This window comes from Carassius gibelio, chromosome B12, assembly GCF_023724105.1.
Source record: "Carassius gibelio isolate Cgi1373 ecotype wild population from Czech Republic chromosome B12, carGib1.2-hapl.c, whole genome shotgun sequence".
Lineage (NCBI taxonomy): Eukaryota > Metazoa > Chordata > Actinopteri > Cypriniformes > Cyprinidae > Carassius > Carassius gibelio.
This window is the reverse complement of record NC_068407.1, coordinates 14,111,190-14,123,032: the sequence shown is the minus strand read 5'-3', so window position 1 is coordinate 14,123,032 and position 11,843 is coordinate 14,111,190.

The following is an 11,843-nucleotide window of genomic DNA, read 5'->3' as shown; positions in this document are numbered from 1 at the left end:
TGTGTTTGGCCACATTTGCGTCTGAATATCGCGTTGTATACAAAGGTCAATCTTGCGCTAATAAAATTAGGTTGGAAAAGAATTTTGGTTTTATAGTAAAAAGAACTCGTACTCAGCCTGCTGTTGTGCGTTTTGCTCGATTTTCAATAACAAAGAATCCTGAAAAATTTTATCTCAGTGTATTACAATTGTTTCTTCCTTATCGTATAGATAATCAGTTAAAACCAGACCAGTATTGTAATTATGAACAATTTTATAAAGAAGGGAATGTTCGTTTTAGTGATGGGTCTGTTCACCTGGTTAAAAATATAGTGGACACAAATAGAGCACTTTTTGAAAAGGATGCAGATGTCTTAGATAATGCACAAACTGCTGTTGATAATGAAGGAATATTAGAAGATGCATGGTGTTCACTTTGTCCTGAACAGCAATTAGAACGTATGGAATGTATACAGCTTAGACGTGATACTGACCAGCAAGGTGAAGAATATGAAAGTTGTATACCAGATTTAGTAAATGATGATGGGCCTGTGTCTCAAATTGAGAAAAAGGACTATAGTCTGAGTCGCTCAGATGGGTTGAGCTTAATTCGCTCTTTAAACAAAACCCAGATATCTGTTTTCTATAAAATTAGACAATGGTGTTTAAGTAAAATCAGAGGTGAAAACCCTAAACCTTTTCATGTTTTCATTACCGGTGGAGCAGGAACTGGCAAAAGCCATTTAATTAAAGCAATACAATATGAAGCGACAAGATTATTGTCTCAAATTACTTTGTACCCAGATGACGTGTCTGTTGTATTAACAGCTCCAACTGGAATTGCTGCTTTCCAGTTAATGGCTTCTACTATACATCATACGTTTTCCATTGGCACAGATGTGAAGTTGCCATACACTCCTTTGGGAGAAGAGAAATTAAATTCTTTGCGAGCAAAATTCCATGGACTTCAGATTTTAATTATAGATGAGATCTCAATGGTAGATCATAAACTGTTGTCATACATTCATGGAAGATTACGTCAAATTAAACAAACTGGAGACTTCTCTCCCTTTGGCAATGTTTGTGTTATAGCAGTTGGGGATTTTTTCCAATTGCCACCCGTTAAGGGTAAACCATTATATACGGAAGTGCCAGGACTCGGACTGTGGTCTAATTGTTTTACTGTTGTTGAGTTAACACAAGTAGTAAGGCAAAAAGACAGCAAATTTGCTGAATTATTAAACCGTTTAAGGAAACGAAGTAAAAAGTCTCCACTGAGCAATGAAGATTTGGAGATGTTAAGAAAATGTGACACAGGTGAGGATGATTTTACTCCTTTACACATTTTTGCTACAAACGATGAAGTACATGAGCACAACCTAAAGCAGTTAATTAATATCTGCTCAGAGGTTGAAACCATAGAGGCTGAAGATTTTGCCCGTAGTAAGAAGACTGGCAAAGTAGAGTTAATTGCTGGTCATCATATAAAGGTTTACAATACGTGCTTGCCAGCAAACCTGCTTTTAGGCATACATGCACGTGTCATGTTGATTAAAAATATTGATGTAAATGATGGCTTAGTTAATGGCGTTTGTGGCACAGTAACACACATTGTGCGTACTAATAAAAATAAGTTACCCGAAACTGTGTACATCCATTTTGATGATAGTCATGTGGGATTTAAAAGACGTAAAAAATGTTTGGCTGAGCCAGCAAAATCCTTTAACTCAACTCCTATTCATGTAGAAGAGGAAAATGCATGCAGGAACGGCGGTATTCGGCGACAGTTTCCTTTGAAATTGGCTTGGGCATGCACAGTCCATAAAGTACAGGGTTTAACTGTGGATTGTGCTGTTGTTAGCTTAAAAAAAGTTTTTGCAGCTGGCCAGGCTTATGTAGCACTGAGTCGAGTAAGAAATTTGTCTGGCTTGACTATTAAAGACTTTAATGAAAAAAGTATTTATTGTAATGAGAAAATTTTTGAAGCTGTACAAGAAATGCCATGTTTTGACATACATAATGAGTTATATTTGACAGCACAACACAGCTCTTTTTCACTGTTTATGTTGAATGTACAGAGTTTGACCTGTCATAAACAAGATCTGAATGTTTGTGTTCAACAGTTAAGACCATCATGTATTGCTTTAACTGAAACATGGCTGCCTGAATCCTATCCTGAAAATGTGCAATTGGAAAACTACACATTTGTGGGTCTTTCTCGTTGTGCAGCATACACAAGCAATTGTCCCCCGTTCAAGGATTTGAAAGCACAACAACATGGTGGAGTTGGACTATATATAGCATACGGTGTAGCAAATACTACTGTAACATTTCCAAATCTTAATTTGGAATGCTTGTTAACACACTTCACTGAAAAGGACATATTGGTTGGTGTTATTTACAGGCCTTCAACATACCCTTTGTCTGTTTTTAAACAAAACATAGACAAGTTGATTAATTTGGTATCAACAATTTGCAATAAAGTTGTGCTTGTAGGTGATTTTAATAATGATGCATTAAAGTCCCAATCCCTCTGCACTTTCATGGCAAACAAGGGATATATTCAACATGTTAAAGAACCAACAACTGAGAAAGGAACCTTAATTGACCACGTGTATGTAAAAAACATTGACATTTTTTCAATTAACACAAGTGTTGTGCCTGTTTACTTTAGCACACATGAAGGTGTTTTTTGTTCCTTTGAAGACACTTAACTTAGTGACAGCTTATGAGTTAAATGACAATTTAAACCTGTTGTTTTAATCTTTTAATCTTTAATTACTTTTGATTAAGTCATGATTTGAATAAATAGACTTCTGGTTAATGATAAAAGAAACAAATTCCATGATGAAACAGGTTTTAAGCTACTATCAGCTTAAAGTATCAGATGGTATATATATATTTATATAGTAAGTAAAAATAGTGTTTTGTTCATTGCATTATAAATATCCAGATTACTGCAGAGAACATTGCTAAATTGTTATTTTATTGTTATGTAATCTTCTTTATTGGATAAATGAATTTCTGGTACAAGGACCATGATGAAGGAGCTTATCTCTTATCTTCTGGATCCTTGGTAAGCTGGTATTGAATATTTTGTTGTATTTTAAGTGTACATATTACTATACATATTATCACCCACCCTCCAAAAAATAATAAGAGTTACAAATAATACATAAATCAGTGTTTTGTTTTGTTCATTTTATTTTAAATATCCACATTACTACATAAGACCATTACTTGGTTGCCAGTTAATTATTATGTGCTCCTCTTTATCGATTAACTTAAGTTCTGTTTGCTTGGTGAAAGAAAAAAGGACCATGATGAAAGAGCTTATCTCTTATCTTCTGGATCCTTGGTAAGCCAGTATCAGAACTTAGTTGTATTTTAGGTGTCCATATTACTGTATGAAAACATTAGTAATACAAAAATCCCACTCAAAAAATAAATTAATAATAATAATAATTGTGTTTTTGTCCACTGTACTATAAATTTCCACATTACTGCATGAGAACATTACTCGGTTGCTATTTCATTCTTATGTGCTCTTCTTTATCGATTAACTTAAGTTCTTGTTGCTTGGTGAAAGAAAAAAGGACCATGATGAAAGAGCTTATCTCTTATCTTCTGGATCCTTGGTAAGCCAGTATCAGAACTTAGTTGTATTTTAGGTGTCCATATTACTGTATGAAAACATTAGTAATACAAAAATCCCACTCAAAAAATAAATTAATAATAATAATAATTGTGTTTTTGTCCACTGTACTATAAATTTCCACATTACTGCATGAGAACATTACTCGGTTGCTATTTCATTCTTATGTGCTCTTCTTTATCAATTAACTTAAGTTCTTGTTGCTTGGTGAAAGAAAAAAGGACCATGATGAAAGAGCTTATCTCTTATCTTCTGGATCCTTGGTAAGCCAGTATCAGAACTTTGTTGTAATTTAGGTGTCCATATTACTGTATGAAAACATTACTAGTATAAAAATCCCACTCCAAAAAATAAAAAAATAATTGTGTTTTTGCCCACTGTACTATAAATTTCCACATTACTGCATGAGAACATTACTGGGTTGCTATTTCATTCTTATGTGCTCTTCTTTATTAATTAACTTAAGTTCTTGTTGCTTGGTGAAAGAAAAAAGGACCATGATGAAAGAGCTTATCTCTTATCTTCTGGATCCTTGGTAAGCCAGTATCAGAACTTTATTGTAATTTAGGTGTCCATATTACTGTATGAAAACATTACTAGTATAAAAATCCCACTCCAAAAAATAAAAAAATAATTGTGTTTTTGCCCACTGTACTATAAATTTCCACATTACTGCATGAGAACATTACTCGGTTGCTATTTCATTCTTATGTGCTCTTCTTTATTAATTAACTTAAGTTCTTGTTGCTTGGTGAAAGAAAAAAGGACCATGATGAAAGAGCTTATCTCTTATCTTCTGGATCCTTGGTAAGCCAGTATCAGAACTTTGTTGTAATTTAGGTGTCCATATTACTGTATGAAAACATTACTAGTATAAAAATCCCACTCCAAAAAATAAAAAAATAATTGTGTTTTTGCCCACTGTACTATAAATTTCCACATTACTGCATGAGAACATTACTGGGTTGCTATTTCATTCTTATGTGCTCTTCTTTATTGATTAACTTAAGTTCTGGTTGCTTGGTGAAAGAAAAAAGGACCATGATGAAAGAGCTTATCTCTTATCTTCTGGATCCTTGGTAAGCCAGTATCAGAACTTAGTTGTATTTTAGGTGTCCATATTACTGTATGAAAACATTACTAGTATAAAAATCCCACTCCAAAAAAAAATTTAACTTTACATATATATACATACATGAAAACCACTATAATTTTGTAATCGTGTTAGATCAACCACAAAAAAGGTTTTATTTTTCTTGCATTGCAACAGCATATGTTAAAGGTTAATACACATATGTAAAAAATAAAATAAGTAACACTTGGTAAGCAACAATTGCAGGTGTAAATAGTTTAATATATTGTATGAAACCAACTTTTTATAATTAAATATATATGCATTTGAATAAAGTCAATGCATTATTGTGAAAAGGTAATATGGTTATTGTGATTCTTAAGTCTAAAAGGCTGTAATTAAATACATATTAATGCAAATGTACATATAGCTTGCCAGCCACGTCTGATGTTGGTTTGGTCCACAAATGCTTGCATATTTATTTATTTATGAAATAATGGGAAATTGTTTCTTTTTTTTTTTCCGTCTTTAAAAGGATTATATAGCAGCATATCTAATAGCAATGTAAAAAAAAAAAAAAAAAAAAAAAACATTTATAAATGAACATGCTGTTGCTAATGCAAGTTTTTGCTTTCCTTTTAATTTAAATAATAACAAAAAGCAAAAATACACTGGTAATGGTACTCCAGGTTATCCACCTGGATGGGGTTCAAGTCCCTGCAGTGTACTTGCTTGTTATTATTATTACTTTTACAAAATCTAATTTAACACACTACTAAATGCTACTAAAACACCATGACATGTAGCAGTTATGTATAACCACTGCACATTGAGCATGTCTTATTTCTTTCTGTTAAATGAGTCAATATTTTTTCCTTAAAATTGTGTATATAATCCAATTTCAGGATGATGTAGAATATTTACTTCTGAATTACTTTCATTACTACACAGGATAAATAAATAAAAAAGTTGCTGTATTCTATGCAGGACTACTTTATCTAAGCCATACATTCATAATACATCTCATAATCTTGTTCTTCATTTACATCTGATGCACAAAATTGCCTGAAATGTTAAAGGTCCCCTTCTTCGTGATCCCATGGTTTAAACTGTAGTTAGTGTGTAATGTTGTTGTTACAGTATAAATAATATCTGTAAAATTCTAAAGCTCAAAGTTCAATGCCTAGCGAGATATTTGATTTAACAGAATTCGCCTACAAAAAACGACCTGTTTGGACTACAGCCCTCTAGTTCCTGCAGGAATGACGTCACTAAAACAGTTTTTTGACTAACCTCTGCCCACATGAATTCACAAAAAGGGGCGGGGTCTTGTTGCGCTCTGACGGAGAAGAAGGAAGAGCTGCATTTGTGTTTGCCATGTCGTTGAAACGCTGTTATTTTCATCTCTGAGTCCAATCACCTTTGTTTGGGCTTCCCAGGGACGCTGTACTTTGAGATTAATTGTTACGATTTATGTTTAACTCGGTTCCCGAAAATTATTATCCACATGTAAAACTATGTGCAGCACATTTTGCTGAGGACAGCTTGCCGAGGACAACTTCCTCAATCTCAATCAGATTAATGCCGGATTTGCAAAAGGATTATTCTTGAAAGATGGAGCAGTTCACTCTTTGTCAGGAGAAGGCGTTTATGGACCACAACCTGGTAAGTGTATATTATTATTTAAGTTGGTGCATTTAACAGTGTCTGTAACTTATTACACAAAGGGCAACGCTGTTTAGCTTTGTTAACTAGATGGTAGGGTTGTGCAAAAAAACGAATTCATACTCCTAGTTTCGTTGCGTAGCAGCAGTTAAGATACCAGAGCACTGTCCTGCATTTTCCTGTTCTAATCGGCGGACCATTGCAAGTACGGCTCGGGATTACTTTTCACAAGTAAGATTTAACATTACAATTGTACTATTGGTTGTAGTTTGTCCTTAAATCCAGAGAATTGAGAAGGAGCAAGGATCTTTGATAGTACTGTACTGAAATCGTAGCTAGCTACATTAGTTAGACTATGTATCTCCCTCCCTCAACTCAAGTGTTTCTCACATAACTTACTATTCAGATCAGAAAGCAGTTCAAAAAAGCACTTGTTAAATGCACGAAAACTTACTTTTAGCGTTAGGTAACGTTAAGTGCCTATTGCCAAGTTAATACATACATTGTTCGACAGAACATAATAACTGTTATTTGTGTTTGCGCACGTGATATCAGAAAGTGTATTTGAGTACTGTGTAAAGCGCTATATAAATATGTATTATTTATCTTATTATTATAATATTTTGAGAGTTACAGAGAGGGTGATCCACCAAGCTTCAGCAATAAAAGCTCCTAAGGTGTCAACAGTCACACACATTGTGCGGGAGGAGATTGGGACAGAGGATGTTTTTTTTTTTTTTTTTGTAGTGTTTAAAGTAATAATTTAGTGTTTATCTAAACTTTTCGTTAATATTGAAATATGTATTTTCTTACGCAACATCTAATACTAATAATTAGTAGTAATTATGTCTGAGAACATTGTTATCAACAACAAGATATTACAAAACACTGATTAAACATAGCACATACCACCATCTTGTGGTTATATTAAGTATTATATTTAACTTTATTTACTTCCTTTTTTCAAGTATTCTTTATTGCTTTATATTGATGTTTAATCTATTGTTTAGAATATTTTTTAATTCCTGGAGGAAAAAAAAAAAACATTGTTTTGTTTATTGTATTAAAATATTAGTTCATTAAAAAACACTCATATATTCTGTGTAATATCACAGAATATCATAAGTCAGTATCAAATTACTATAAAACAGTAAAGGACAGAAAATGATGAAGCCTAAAGTATTTCTTAAACTGTACTGACTTATTTCTTTTTTTGAAGAGATTAAAGAGATGTTTAAAAGTCTCTCTCTCTCTCTCTCTCTCTCTCTCTCTCTCTCTCTCTCTGTCTGTCTGTCTGTCTCATCCATCCACTGCCACACACACAAAAACGGTTAGGTCTGATTATCATTAGATGTTTGATAGTATTTTCATTTTATGTTATCAATAGACCATTGTATATTTATGAATTAACCATGTTCACTCAGAATGATTAGTTCTCTGTACATAAGAAGTTTTGAAGTGTTTGGGTGTAACACTTCAGAGATATAAGAAATAGATTTTATGGTTACCTTAATATATTACAAGGTCAAGACCATTAAAAATATCCAAAATCCATTTGCAATTTAGCGTCTTCATAATCTTAGGATCGTGTTGATGATGGTTCGTGTGAACTACTTGTCTCTGCTTGGAGGAGTATGAATTTATTTAAAGTCATTTTTGCAGAAATCCATATTGAAATAATTCCTTTTATTTTCTTGTTGGTCGTAGCTTGTCCGGTTTGATAAGAACAATATATGTCAGGAGTTTGGTGTCTGTAGCTAAAACTAATGACTTTGAAATTATTATTTGCAGCACAAATAAGGATTCTTAGGATGATTTTAAATCCCTAAAACTGTCAGAAAAGGATAATGCCTAAGATATTTCTTAAGCTGTAATGGAAGGGAAAAAAACACCAACATTAGCAACAACAAAAACAAAAAACATTTAAAATACAGATTTTTTCCCCCCTGATGATTAAATAGATGATTAGGTCTCTCTCTCTCTCTGTCTCTCTCTCTGCCAGATAGCCCCTCCTCTCCCTACAATCCACACACACTGTCAGTCACCAAAAATTAAGTCAGTCACCAACCCCCTCTCCCCCTCCCTTTCCTCACACAGACAGAGTGGCCAGAGTGAGATCATGTCAGCTGAGAAGTCTGACAGTTTTTTAATTTTCTGTTATCCATACAGTGTTGTAAAGTCGTGAAACTATGCATAATTCCTCAGAATGATTTGATCTTTGTATGAAAAAATGCTTTGAAGTGTTTGGAAGCTGCAATTTAAACATACAAGACAATTTATGTTTCCCTTTTTACTGTCATTTCAAAAAATCACCACAACAAAACCGTTCAAGCTAACCAAAATCCGTTCGCAATTTAAGTTCCTCAATGTTTTTTCTTCATGTAGACAAAGTTTGGTGTGTATGGTGTACTTCCCCTGTGAGGAGTATGTATTAATTCACAACTGTAAAATCTCAAAAATACACATTCAAATCAAAATAGCCAACCTCCTGTTGATCGTAGCTTATGACTGTGAATTTGAAAGTTGTCCGACTTGATTAGAACAATTTATGTACCAAGTTTGGTGTCTGTAGCTAAAACTAACCCCCCCACTTTTGACAAAAGGTGGCGCTATAGAGTGCCTCCTTCACGCCCTTTTAAAAGCTTTTGCCAATGTCTAGCTATCAATAAAACCAATATGTGTTTTGACTTTCATGTAAATCTGAGCTTGTTATCTGCCTCAAACTCACCATAACAGAATATTCAAGTTTGACACGTTGCCATGGCAACACTATATTAGATATCAATATCCCCACAACAGATTTTCATCGGCCGTGTTTTGTCATTATTCTGATGAAGTTTGCAGCAAATCGAGTAAAAATAAAATGCTGAATTCAAAGCATTTTGAAAATGACACACTTCCTGCTGCCAGTTGGTGGCGCTATAACGTTGACTCGTAATAGTCACATATATACGATCGGTATCATACAGCGAACAAACCAATGAAGTTTGATCAAACTCAGGCAATGTATGTGGATGTTATTAGGCATTTCCTGTTTCTCATTTATTGCTCTAATTTCAACGCCTCACCACGAGCAAACCGTTCGAGATATCAAAAATCCCCTGGCAATTTTTCATCCCCAATGTCTTGAGATCATGTTGACCGAGTTTCGTGGCAATCAAGTAAAAAACCTATGACAAGTATATTAAATTCCAGAGCATGCTTTTTTTAAACAGCCCTGAATAGCTGACTTCCTGTTGGGCGGAGCCTATGACATAGAGCGCGAAAGTTGTTCAGCTCAATGAGATCTATAAGTGTACTGAGTTTCATATAAATACATGCAAGCGTGTGTGAGCTATGGTTCAAGAATTCTGACGGTGTTCCAGGGGGCGCTGTAGAGCCCCTGTGCCACGCCCGGGTCCCAGTCTCTGTGGCGTCCTGATGGCCGCAGATTCCAATGTGTGTGCCAATTTTCAAGAGTTTTTGAGCATGTTAAGGCCCCCAAAAATGCCCGGAAGGTTTAAAAAAAAATAAAAAAAATAATAATAAATATAGCTGCAAGCAGCGATGGCGGGCTCAAGCCACCAATGCCATCGCCACCCCGGTGGCATCAGGTAAACTGTGCCCAGCGGGCACATGCATTCACAATATCCCTCTGGCAGTGAGGTTTTAAAGGATATGGCGGTTAAAGGGTTAATCCGAATCATCTAGACTTTAAAATCACATTCACAGAACAATGTATATATATATATATATATATATATATATATATATGTATGATATATACATATATATATATATTTAGTAACACTTTACAATAAGATTTCATTTATAAACATTATGTTAACATGAACAATATTTATATAGCATTCATTCATGTCAGTTAATATTCCAAACTTAAACATTAAAACATTGTTTTATTGTGATTTTTTTCCAAGCACATTTTACCAATTCCAAACCATATCAATCTTTATAACTACCATTATTTTTTATTTAATCATTTATGAGTGCTATACAATAGTCCAGGAAAGCTAGAAGAGGAAAAACTCCTTATATTCATGTGTGCAGAATTATTAGGCATGTTTTCTTTTACAGATGAAATGCGCTAAAAAAGAGTTTTAACTCAAACTGTTTTAACTCAAAGTCAAAAATTATGAAATACCCATGAGAAATATATTTTAGTCAATTCTGCAAGACAGACTTTCAGGAAAGGAGGTGGAATAAAAATGAGCTCCTAAATCTTAATCCCGGATTCTGGAAGATATATTCCTCAAACCATCGGACAAGAGGAGGTGGTGCTGGTCCTTCACAAGTCACTCTAATCTGTTCATAAAGCCTATATATAAAGTCTTAATATATAGTATTTCACAATACTTCATGGTATTCTAATTAAATCATTTTTTGGAATCTTAGATCTCTCAGAACCTGACACATTGTAATTCTGAGACTCCAGGAAAGTGGCAGTTCTGTAAAATGTTGGCACTGGAGACTAAATGCTCCCTGATAGTTTCACACCTAATTCACTTAACACACACACACACACACACACACACACACACACACACACACACACACACACACACACACACACATTACCCACAGTGACAGAGGGACAGAGTGACATCAGATGTATGATAGTTTTTTTAATTTTCTATCATCCATATAGTGTTGTATAGTCATGAAACTATGCATATTTCCTCAGAATGACTTGTCTTCTATGTGTACATTTTTTTGAAGTGTTTAGAAGCTGCACTTAAAAAAATAAAAGACATTTACTGGTTACTTTTTTACTGTTATTTCAAAAAATCACCACGACAAAACCATTCAAGCTATTCAAAATTCATCCGCACCTGTACTGTAAGATACATTCTTTAAACAGTGGTAAAAGAGGATGTGGTGCTGATCCTTCAAGTCACTCAAAACGTATCTGTCCATAAAGCCTATAAAGAATTATTCTTAATATACGGTTCACAATACTTCAGCTTGTTATTCTAATTAAGTGAGGGTCATTTTATCAGTAAAATACATAAAATTCATATTATTTTTCTTTGAAAGATTTCTATAAATGATTTAAATCATACTTGTTTCTACAATAATTATTTAAAAGTAATCCTATAGCTCCATCTGGTGGCCATTATTGGTACTAAGAATTGCAAGCTTGATTTATATGTTATGATAGTTTTAATTTTATGCTGGCTCTTGAAAATGATAAAGCTATGAAACTTAGTGTACTTCCTTCAAATGATGACTTCTACGTATATACAAAATTATTAAGAGTTGGAATTAAAAATTTTAAAGATATAGTAAAATAACTATTGTATTTTTTTTTTTTGTTACTTTAATAAATTGCTATGGCCACACCATTTAAGGTATCCTAAACCCATTCGAAATTTAACATCTTCAGTATATTGGCTTCATGTTAAAAAAAGTTTGGTGTGAACTACTTGTGTTTTCTTGGAGGAGAATGAATTCATTTACAGGCTGAGTTTATCA